This window comes from Salvelinus fontinalis, unplaced genomic scaffold (assembly GCF_029448725.1).
Source record: "Salvelinus fontinalis isolate EN_2023a unplaced genomic scaffold, ASM2944872v1 scaffold_0205, whole genome shotgun sequence".
Lineage (NCBI taxonomy): Eukaryota > Metazoa > Chordata > Actinopteri > Salmoniformes > Salmonidae > Salvelinus > Salvelinus fontinalis.
Genome location: NW_026600414.1, coordinates 1 through 11,952, shown reverse-complemented (window position 1 = coordinate 11,952; position 11,952 = coordinate 1).

Sequence of the window (11,952 nt, the reverse complement as noted above, 5' to 3'; positions counted from 1 at the left end):
CCAACACATCATTCTTACATTAGGCCAATTAGCTAGAACTGCATGGTGAAGCCAGCCAGTGCATCTGCCTCTGTGCTCGACTACAGGCTGCAGGCGTGAAGAAGGAATCCATGCGAACCATATGTCTTCTACAGAGCTACCGATTTAATACAACGCCAAGGTTATGAATTATTATTACTGAAACGGGAGACAAATGAGAAAGGAACTGTCTATTGTTCAATGCATTATGATATACTTCCTCTGTTGGCTCTACTACCAGATACAGGATACAAACCTTCCTCTGTTGGCTCACCTACCAGATACAGGATTAAAACCTTCCTCTGTTGGCTCACCTACCAGATACAGGATACAAACCTTCCTCTGTTGGCTCACCTACCAGATACAGGATACAAACCTTCCTCTGTTGGCTCACCTACCAGATACAGGATTAAAACCTTCCTCTGTTGGCTCACCTACCAGATACAGGATAAAACCTTCCTCTGTTGGCTCACCTACTAGATACAGGATACAAACCTTCCTCTGTTGGCTCACCTACCAGATACAGGATACAAATCTTCATCTGTTGGCTCACCTACCAGATACAGGATAAAACCTTCCTCTGTTGGCTCACCTACCAGATACAGGATTAAAACCTTCCTCTGTTGGCTCACCTACCAGATACAGGATTAAAACCTTCCTCTGTTGGCTCACCTACCAGATACAGGATACAAACCTTCCTCTGTTGGCTCACCTACCAGATACAGGATAAAACCTTCCTCTGTTGACTCACCTACCAGATACAGGATGAACACCTTCCTCTGTTGGCTCACCTACCAGATACAGGATAAACACCTTCCTCTGTTGGCTCACCTACCAGATACAGGATTAAAACCTTCCTCTGTTGGCTCACCTACCAGATACAGGATACAAACCTTCCTCTGTTGGCTCACCTACCAGATACAGGATACAAATCTTCATCTGTTGGCTCACCTACCAGATACAGGATACAAATCTTCCTCTGTTTGCTCACCTACCAGATACAGGATACAAACCTTCCTCTGTTGGCTCACCTACTAGATACAGGATACAAACCTTCCTCTGTTGGCTCACCTACCAGATACAGGATACAAATCTTCATCTGTTGGCTCACCTACCAGATACAGGATAAAACCTTCCTCTGTTGGCTCACCTACTAGATACAGGATACAAACCTTCCTCTGTTGGCTCACCTACCAGATACAGGATACAAATCTTCATCTGTTGGCTCACCTACCAGATACAGGATAAAACCTTCCTCTGTTGGCTCACCTACCAGATACAGGATTAAAACCTTCCTCTGTTGGCTCACCTACCAGATACAGGATTAAAACCTTCCTCTGTTGGCTCACCTACCAGATACAGGATACAAACCTTCCTCTGTTGGCTCACCTACCAGATACAGGATAAAACCTTCCTCTGTTGACTCACCTACCAGATACAGGATGAACACCTTCCTCTGTTGGCTCACCTACCAGATACAGGATAAACACCTTCCTCTGTTGGCTCACCTACCAGATACAGGATTAAAACCTTCCTCTGTTGGCTCACCTACCAGATACAGGATACAAACCTTCCTCTGTTGGCTCACCTACCAGATACAGGATACAAATCTTCATCTGTTGGCTCACCTACCAGATACAGGATACAAATCTTCCTCTGTTTGCTCACCTACCAGATACAGGATACAAACCTTCCTCTGTTGGCTCACCTACTAGATACAGGATACAAACCTTCCTCTGTTGGCTCACCTACCAGATACAGGATACAAATCTTCATCTGTTGGCTCACCTACCAGATACAGGATAAAACCTTCCTCTGTTGGCTCACCTACCAGATACAGGATACAAACCTTCCTCTGTTGGCTCACCTACTAGATACAGGATACAAATCTTCATCTGTTGGCTCACCTACCAGATACAGGATAAAACCTTCCTCTGTTGGCTCACCTACCAGATACAGGATACAAACCTTCCTCTGTTGGCTCACCTACCAGATACAGGATACAAATCTTCATCTGTTGGCTCACCTACCAGATACAGGATAAAACCTTCCTCTGTTGGCTCACCTACCAGATACAGGATTAAAACCTTCCTCTGTTGGCTCACCTACCAGATACAGGATTAAAACCTTCCTCTGTTGGCTCACCTACCAGATACAGGATACAAACCTTCCTCTGTTGGCTCACCTACCAGATACAGGATAAAACCTTCCTCTGTTGACTCACCTACCAGATACAGGATGAACACCTTCCTCTGTTGGCTCACCTACCAGATACAGGATAAACACCTTCCTCTGTTGGCTCACCTACCAGATACAGGATTAAAACCTTCCTCTGTTGGCTCACCTACCAGATACAGGATACAAACCTTCCTCTGTTGGCTCACCTACCAGATACAGGATACAAATCTTCATCTGTTGGCTCACCTACCAGATACAGGATACAAATCTTCCTCTGTTTGCTCACCTACCAGATACAGGATACAAACCTTCCTCTGTTGGCTCACCTACTAGATACAGGATACAAACCTTCCTCTGTTGGCTCACCTACCAGATACAGGATACAAATCTTCATCTGTTGGCTCACCTACCAGATACAGGATAAAACCTTCCTCTGTTGGCTCACCTACCAGATACAGGATACAAACCTTCCTCTGTTGGCTCACCTACCAGATACAGGATACAAATCTTCATCTGTTGGCTCACCTACCAGATACAGGATACAAATCTTCCTCTGTTTGCTCACCTACCAGATACAGGATACAAACCTTCCTCTGTTGGCTCACCTACTAGATACAGGATACAAACCTTCCTCTGTTGGCTCACCTACCAGATACAGGATACAAATCTTCATCTGTTGGCTCACCTACCAGATACAGGATAAAACCTTCCTCTGTTGGCTCACCTACCAGATACAGGATACAAACCTTCCTCTGTTGGCTCACCTACTAGATACAGGATACAAATCTTCATCTGTTGGCTCACCTACCAGATACAGGATAAAACCTTCCTCTGTTGGCTCACCTACCAGATACAGGATACAAACCTTCCTCTGTTGGCTCACCTACCAGATACAGGATAAAACCTTCAGCCATGATGCTACAAGAGAATTACAATGAGATGTATAGAGGAAGCCAATGAAATGACAGAGAAAATATGTGAAAATATGGCTTGGTTTGAATTATAACACTTAATGAGGATGCAGTTGTCTCAGAAATTGGAAGGAGGAAAATAATGATGAATTGCACACTTGATCCCAATGCTCTTTCTTAACGTCATGGAGCATAGAAACAAATCAGATCTGATCTACACTATCCCACATTCATTTACAGCATTCTGTAGTGCTTCATTCCCCATATTAATTAGACATATGATTAGACATTATGTAGGCTAATACATCTCGTAATTAAAATGTTTACGAGCACATAATTCATGGCATTAAATAGTCACTTTTACTCCAACCTACATGTACATATTACCTCAACTACCTCGTACCCCTGCACATTGACTCGGTACCGGTACTCCTTGTTTATAGACTCGTTATAAGGAATTTATTGTGTTACTATTTTCTATTTTTATTTGTTAATTTTCTTTCTTTTTAACTTGTTGTGAAAGGGCTCGTCAGTGAGCTTTTCATGGCGAAGTCTAAAGCTGTTGTATTCAACATAATTAGATTATATTTGAAATAGAGACCTTCAGCGGGATTGCAAAGGTTGTGTAGCAGAATGGATTTTAATTGGTTAGTAGTAATCAGAATGCTGTTATGTTCTAATTGAACGGTCTGATGTGAGCGTTAACGTACCCATTAGGTCACGGGAACGCTGGGTAATTACCCAGGATTCCATTAGCTAGCTGAGTACCAATGAGAGCACATTTACACCATTTAGGCTACGCCATGTCAAACCAACGGTCAAGTAAACACACAACATTTGAAGGTGAATGGGAGGGAGGCAGGAGGTAAAGCTGCCTGCTGGCAGTAATATACACTTATAGTACAAATTTGTATTTTTTATTAATAGGATTTAGATGATTTTTGCTTTAAAATTAAACATCTCTTTCTTTGTGCTTTACAACCTGATGTAATTTTCTATTAGGTCATATTTTAAAGAATGTCATTATTTTGACTGGTGACTGATGCCCTGGTAGGAATCAAATAGTTACAGAGAATGGTACTGTGTGAAAGAGTAAACCTTAGAATGATGCCACACAGATATTATTTGACATACATGTCAGTTTAGAATCCAGACAGCAGTTGAAAGGAGACCATTTAAAGGCTTGAATTTTTTAGCCGTAAACTTTGACCTGATATGAATCAGATGGCGCTGCAGTGAGTCACACAGGATGGGACAGTAAATATAGCCGGGGTACGGTATATCTGTTGAAGTCACCAGGACAGAGGTTGACAAGAGCCTCGTATTATGTTGATCAAGAAGAAGAAGTGATATGTCAAGGTCAGTGGAGTCTGTGTAATATTTCATCAGTTCAAAATGAGTCCAATTCTACCTGAAAGAATTGGGCAGATCCAGGGCTGGTTATTATTATTATTATTATTATTATTATTATTATTATTATTATTATTATTATTATTATTATTATTATTATTATTCCTATTAATAGTATTATTATTTAAAGTATTGCAGGATTATTAAAACTTGTATTACTATTGTTTGTATTATTATAAATAGTATCATTACTATTATTCGTACTATTAATATCAGTAGTATTACTAGTATTATTATCATTTATATTATTAATAGTATTGTTATTATTATTATTATTATTATTACTTTTATTATTACTTTTATTATTACTACAAGTATTGTATTATTATTAACACTATTATTATTAGTAGTAGTAGTATTATTACTATACGGTTTACTATTATTATTAACACTATTATTATTAGTAGTAGTAGTATTATTACTATACAGTTTACTATTATTATTAACACTATTATTAGGAGTAGTAGTAGTATTATTACTATACAGTTTACTATTATTATTAACACTATTATTAGTAGTAGTAGTAGTATTATTACTATACAGTTTACTATTATTATTAACACTATTATTATTAGTAGTAGTAGTATTATTACTATACAGTTTACTATTATTATTAACACTATTATTAGTAGTAGTAGTAGTATTATTACTATACAGTTTACTATTATTATTAACACTATTATTAGTAGTAGTAGTAGTATTATTACTATACAGTTTACTATTATTATTAACACTATTATTAGTAGTAGTAGTATTATTACTATACAGTTTACTATTATTATTAACACTATTATTAGTAGTAGTAGTAGTATTATTACTATACAGTTTACTATTATTATTAACACTATTATTAGTAGTAGTAGTAGTATTATTACTATACAGTTTACTATTATTATTAACACTATTATTAGTAGTAGTAGTAGTATTATTACTATACAGTTTACTATTATTATTAACACTATTATTAGTAGTAGTAGTAGTATTATTACTATACAGTTTACTATTATTATTAACACTATTATTAGTAGTAGTAGTAGTATTATTACTATACAGTTGACTATTATTATTAACACTATTATTATTAGTAGTAGTAGTATTATTACTATTATTAGTAGTAGTAGTATTATTACTATTATTAGTAGTAGTAGTATTATTACTATACAGTTTACTATTATTATTAACACTATTATTAGTAGTAGTAGTAGTATTATTACTATTATTAGTAGTAGTAGTATTATTACTATTATTAGTAGTAGTAGTATTATTACTATACAGTTTACTATTATTATTAACACTATTATTATTATTAGTAGTAGTATTATTACTATTATTATTATTAGTAGTATTATTACTATACAGTTTACTATTATTATTAACACTATTATTAGTAGTAGTAGTAGTATTATTACTATACAGTTTACTATTATTATTAACACTATTATTATTATTAGTAGTAGTATTATTGCTATACAGTTTACTATTATTATTAACACTATTATTATTAGTAGTAGTATTATTACTATACAGTTTACTATTATTATTAACACTATTATTATTAGTAGTAGTAGTATTATTAGTATTATTAGTAGTAGTAGTATTATTACTATTATTAGTAGTAGTAGTATTATTACTATTGTTAGTGGTGGTAGTATTATTACTATTATTAGTAGTAGTAGTATTATTACTATTATTAGTAGTAGTAGTATTATTACTATTATTGTTGGTAGTAGTATTATTACTATTATTATTAGTAGTAGTATTAGTATTATTACCACTATTATTATTAGTAGTAGTAGTATTATTACTATACGGTTTACTATTATTATTACTATTATTATTATTAGTAGTAGTAGTATTATTACCACTATTAATATTAACACTATTATTAGTAGTAGTATTATTACTATACAGTTTACTATTATTATTACTATTATTAGTAGTAGTAGTAGTAGTAGTAGTATTAGTATTATTACCACTATTATTAGTAGTAGTATTATTACTATACAGTTTACTATTATTGTTGTATTATTATTATTTTTACAATTATTGTACTATTATTATCATTATTACTGTTGGTATTATTAGTATTTATTGAGTAGAGTGTTGGAGGCTATTTTGTAAATGACATCGCCGAAGTCGAGGATCGGTAGGATAGTTAGTTTTACGAGGGTATGTTTGGCAGCATGAGTGAAGGATGCTTTGTTGCGAAATAGGAAGCCAATTCTAGATTTTACTTTGGATTGGAGATGTTTGATGTGAGTCTGGAAGGAGAGTTTACAGTCTAGCCAGACAACAGGTATTTATAGTTGTCCACATATTCTAAGTCAGAACCGTCCAGAGTAGTGATGCTGGACGGGCGTGCAGGTGTGGGCAGCGATCGGTTGAAGAGCATGCATTTAGTTTTACTTGTATTTAAGAGCAGTTGGAGGCCACGGAAGGAGAGTTGTATGGCATTGAAGCTCGTCTGGAGGGTTGTTAACACAGTGTCCAAAGAAGGGCCAGAAGTATACAGAATGGTGTCGTCTGCATAGAGGTGGATCAGAGACTAACCAGCAGCAAGAGCGACATCATTGATGTGTACAGAGAAGAGAGTCGGCCCAAGAATTGAACCCTGTGGCACCCCCATAGAGACTGCCAGAGGCCCGGACAACAGGCCCTCCAATTTGACACACTGAACTCTATCTGAGAAGTAGTTGGTTAACCAGGCGAGGCAATCATTAGAGAAACCAAGGCTGTTGAGTCTGCCGATGAGGATGTGGTGATTGACAGAGTCGAAAGCCTTGGCCAGGTCAATGAATATGGCTGCACAGTATTGTTTCTTATCGATGGCGGATATGATATCGTTTAGGACCTTGAGCGTGGCTGAGGTGCACCCATGACCAGCTCTGAAACCAGATTGCATAACCGAGAAGGTGCGGTGGGATTCCAAATGGTCCGTAATCTGTTTGTTGACTTGGCTTTCGAAGACCTTAGAAAGGCAGGGTAGAATAGATATAGGTCTGTAGCAGTTTGGTTCAAGAGTGCCCCCCCCCCTCCCCTTTGAAGAGGGCTGCTTTCCAATCTTTGGGAATCTCAAACGACACGAAAGAGAGGTTGAATAGGCTAGTAATAGGGGTTGCAACAATTTTGGAAGATCATTTTAGAAAGAAAGGGTCCAGATTGTCTAGCCCGGCTGATTTGTAGGGGTCCAGATTTTGCAGCTGGATTTGGGAGAAGGAGATATGGGGAAGGCGTGGGCGAGTTGCGGTGGGGTTGCAGTGCTGTTGACCAGGGTAGGGGTACTACTATTACTGTTATTATTATTATTACTATTAGTTTTATAAGTAGTACTATTATTAGTAGTATTACTATTATTACTATTAATACTAGTATTAGTATTACTAGTATTATTATTGTTGTTGTTATTGTTATTATTATTACTGTTACTATTATTATTGTTATTGTTATTACTATTATTAGTAGTATTACTATTATTAATATTATTATTATTATTGTAATGTATTATTATTATTATTACTACTGTACTTTTACTATTATTTTTATTACTATTACTACTATTATTACTATTATTATGTACTTTTACTATTATTTTTATTACTATTACTACTATTATTACTATTATAATAATAATTGTTGTTATTAATGGCTCTGGTCAAAAGTAGTGCACTAGAAAAGGGAATAGAGTGCCATTTGGAACATGCAGATATAGGATCTTAATTTGATCGCTCTTTTGTTGCTGAGGTTGGCTATTATCAGCTTTAAATCATACAGATTCTGTTGCTCTTTTGGGCATTTTCAAAAGCTAAAGATAAACTACTACCACTTGAATAAAGAAGAGTGTCATCTGCATCAAAATGAACATCCGCTGTTTCAATAAGATCCCCAATGTTGTTGATATACAAAATGAACATCCGCTGTTTCATTAAGATCCCCAATGTTGTTGATATACAAAATGAACATCCTCTGTTTCATTAAGATCCCCAATGTTGTTGATATACAAAATGAACATCCGCTGTTTCATTAAGATCCCCAATGTTGTTGATATACAAAATGAACAACATCGGGCCCAAAATAGAACCTTGTGGAACACCTGAGCACACCTCTATGGACTCAGATTTACAACCATCCGCCATTACACATTGTGTACGATTTGATAGGTAATTTATAAAGCCAATCTAGAGCATGACCAGTAATTCCACAACATGTTAACCTTTGCACTAACACAGCATGGACCACGGTGTCAAAAGCCTTCGACAAATCATTAAAGACAGATAAGACAGATAATTTAACTTCTTATCAAGAGCACAGTGGATGTCATTTAACACCTTCAATGTTGCTGAAACAGTGCTGTGGCCATTTAAGATGATGTGTCAAGTCTGCCCCCCCCCCCCCCCCCCCCCGGCGCTCGAGGGCGCCAGGCTGCCCTGCGTCACGCACTCCTGCCATCTATTACGCACCTGCCTCCCCTCGTCACGCGCATCAGCGATATTGGCCTCACCTGGACTCACTCATCACCTATATTTGTCAGTTCCCCTGCTCTGTTCCCCCGCTGCTGAATGAACCGTTATTTGTCCGTATTACTCGTTTGCTGGCGCTGTTCTCGGTCCGTTCTTTATTAAACGTTTGACCCCGTACCTGCTCCGTCTCTCCAGCGTCATGCTTGTGACACGTTGTTTTCTTGGAAGTAGGTCTTCAGCTGCCTACTAACTCAGGACTCCAGTACCTTTGACAGTGCAGACAATTTTGATAAGGGTGGATAGTTGTCAAGTAGCGAAGGATCTCCACCTTTCAGGAGAGGCAGTACGAAAGCAGAGGTCCATAACTTGGGGATTTCCTTAAACATCAAGCGTGAGGTTAAAAATACATGTTAAAGGGGGGGATCAAAGATGTCTGCGGCTAGGTGTAGGAGGCGGGGGTCTAGTTCATCAGGGCCAGGGGATATTTTGCCATCAATTTCTTTCATGGCTTTACGCACTTCTGAAACAGAGTAGGATGAAAAGGAGAACCCGGTGAAGGAGTGCACAGGTAAATTCATAGGGGGCTCAATTATACCTTTGACCTTTCCAAAATAAACTGCCTGCATCTAAAAAAAGAAAAAAAAATGCTGATTCAAGGCCTTTCACTATTTGCCAAAATGTTGACGGATTATTTAAATGATGTGAAGTAGATTTCAGGTAGTGGTGTGCTTTTAATTTACGGATCATAGCCACAACCCATATTTCAAAAGATGTTTAACAATCATCCAATCATCTGCCGAACCAGTCCCTCTTGCTTTAGCCCACATAGCATTCAGTTCCCTTGTGATTTTAGTAAGTTCCTCAGTAAACCAAGGGTTCTCTCCTTCATCCTGAATGTTTTAAAAGGGGCGTATTGAATACATCCTGGAATACGTTGTGGAAGTAAGATAAGGCTAGTTCGACATCAGGGATTATTTCCGTTCTATTCCATTCAATGCCAGATACATCATGTAAAAAACAAAACTTGAATATCAAACTGCTTCCGGTTTCTTTTCGTAACGACACGTGGAGATTTCTTAGGAATTTTTACCATCTCTCACACAGGCAATAGCACAGTGATCACTAATGTCATTTTGCAAAAAATACCAGAAGCATTAAAACGATGAGGAGTATTGGGTAAAATCAAATCAATCAAAGCGGATTTCAGAGGATATTTTATATTCAACCTGGTTACACTGTTTGACAATCTGAGTGAGATTATACGTGTGCAGTTAGTAGGGGTTGAGTCTCTGTATATGTTAATTCATCTTGACCTCTTTGTGAGGTCACTATAGTAATAATCAGGTCCTATTATTAACGCTTACCTCTTAATGGCAAACTGCTGGGACACTTCCTCCTCCTCCTCCCCCCTCCTCCCTCCTCCCTCCCTCCTCCTCCCCCCACTCTCCATCCTTCCCTCCTCCCTCCTTCCTCCTCCTCCCCCCTCCTCCCTCCCTCCTCCCTCCTTCCTCCTCCTCCCCCCACTCTCCATCCTTCCCTCCTTCTTTCCTCCTCCTTCCACTCTCCATCCATCCCTCCTCCCTCCTCCCTCCTTCCTCCTCCTCCTCCCTCCTTCCTCCTCCTCCCCCCACTCTCCATCCTCCCTCTTCCCTCCACTCTCCATCCCTCCCTCCTCCTCCTTCCTCCTCCCTCCTCCCTCCTTCCTCCTCCTCCCCCCACTCTCCATCCTTCCTTCCACCCTCCTCCCTCCTCCTCCCCCCACTCTCCATCCTTCCCTCCTCCCTCCTGCGTCCTTCCTCCTCCCTCCCTCCTCTCTCCTTCCTCCTCCTCCCCCCACTCTCCATCCTTCCTCACTGTCCTTCTATCCAACTCCAGTAGCTGCTCAGTTGGACCTCTGAGAGCTCAGACAAAGGCTAGGCAGTAACAATGGTCCTCTGGAACTAGATCCAGGCCTGCTCTTAATTACAGCCACATATGAATCAGAGAGGAGAGAAGGGGAGAGAAGACCCCTTGCCAGCCTGCCATAGAGCTTCTAGCCTGCTAAAAGGTTCTGGAGCTGGGCCATCGTTACCCACATAGTCACCCACTGAAGTGACCAGAGAGCCACAGCTAACAGCTAACAGCTAGCAGCAAACACTCACTAATTGCAACAGAGAGACAAAGAAAGAGAGCGAGAGAGACAGAGAGAGAGAGAGAGAGAGAGAGAGAGAGAGAGAGAGAGAGAGAGGAGAGAGAGAGAGAGGAGAGAGAGAGAGAGAGAGAGAGAGAAGTTGGGGAGGAGAGGAGGGAAAGGAGATGCCAGGAGTAGAGAGAGGAGGGGAGGGGAGGGGAATGCCAGGAGTAGAGAGAGGAGGGGAGGGGAGAGGAGGGGAGGGAAATGCCAGGATTAGGGAGAGGAGGGGAGGGGAGAGGAGGGGAGGGAAATGCCAGGAGTAGAGAGAGGAGGGGAGGGGAGAGGAGGGGAGGGAAATGCCAGGATTAGGGAGGGGAGGGGAGGGGAGGGGATGGGAGGGAAATGCCAGGAGTGGGAATTGGAGGGGCGGTAATGTCACTCTTGTTCTGTTCCAGCTGAAGGACAGGTAGGCAACGCTCCCACTTTCCCTCCATCCCTCCATCCTTCTATCCCTACATCCCTCCATCCTTCTATCCCTACATCCCTCCATCCCTTCATCCCTCTATCCCTCCATCCCTCTACCCCTCCATCCCTCTACCCCTCCATCCCTCCATCCCTCTACCCCTCCATCCCTCCATCCCTCCATCCCTCTATCCCTCTATCCCCCCCCATCCCTTCCTCTAATACTCTCTCTGCCCGGTCCTCCTCTCCAAATTCCACAATCAGTCCTCTCTGGCGGCAGCAGCCCTGGCAGACAGGCCCAACTCTCAGCTTGAGGGTTGTGAATAACAATATGTTGTTGGCGGTACTGGATACCGGAGCGGTGTGTCCAGAAATACGCCATCCAAGCATAATAGTGTTTTGA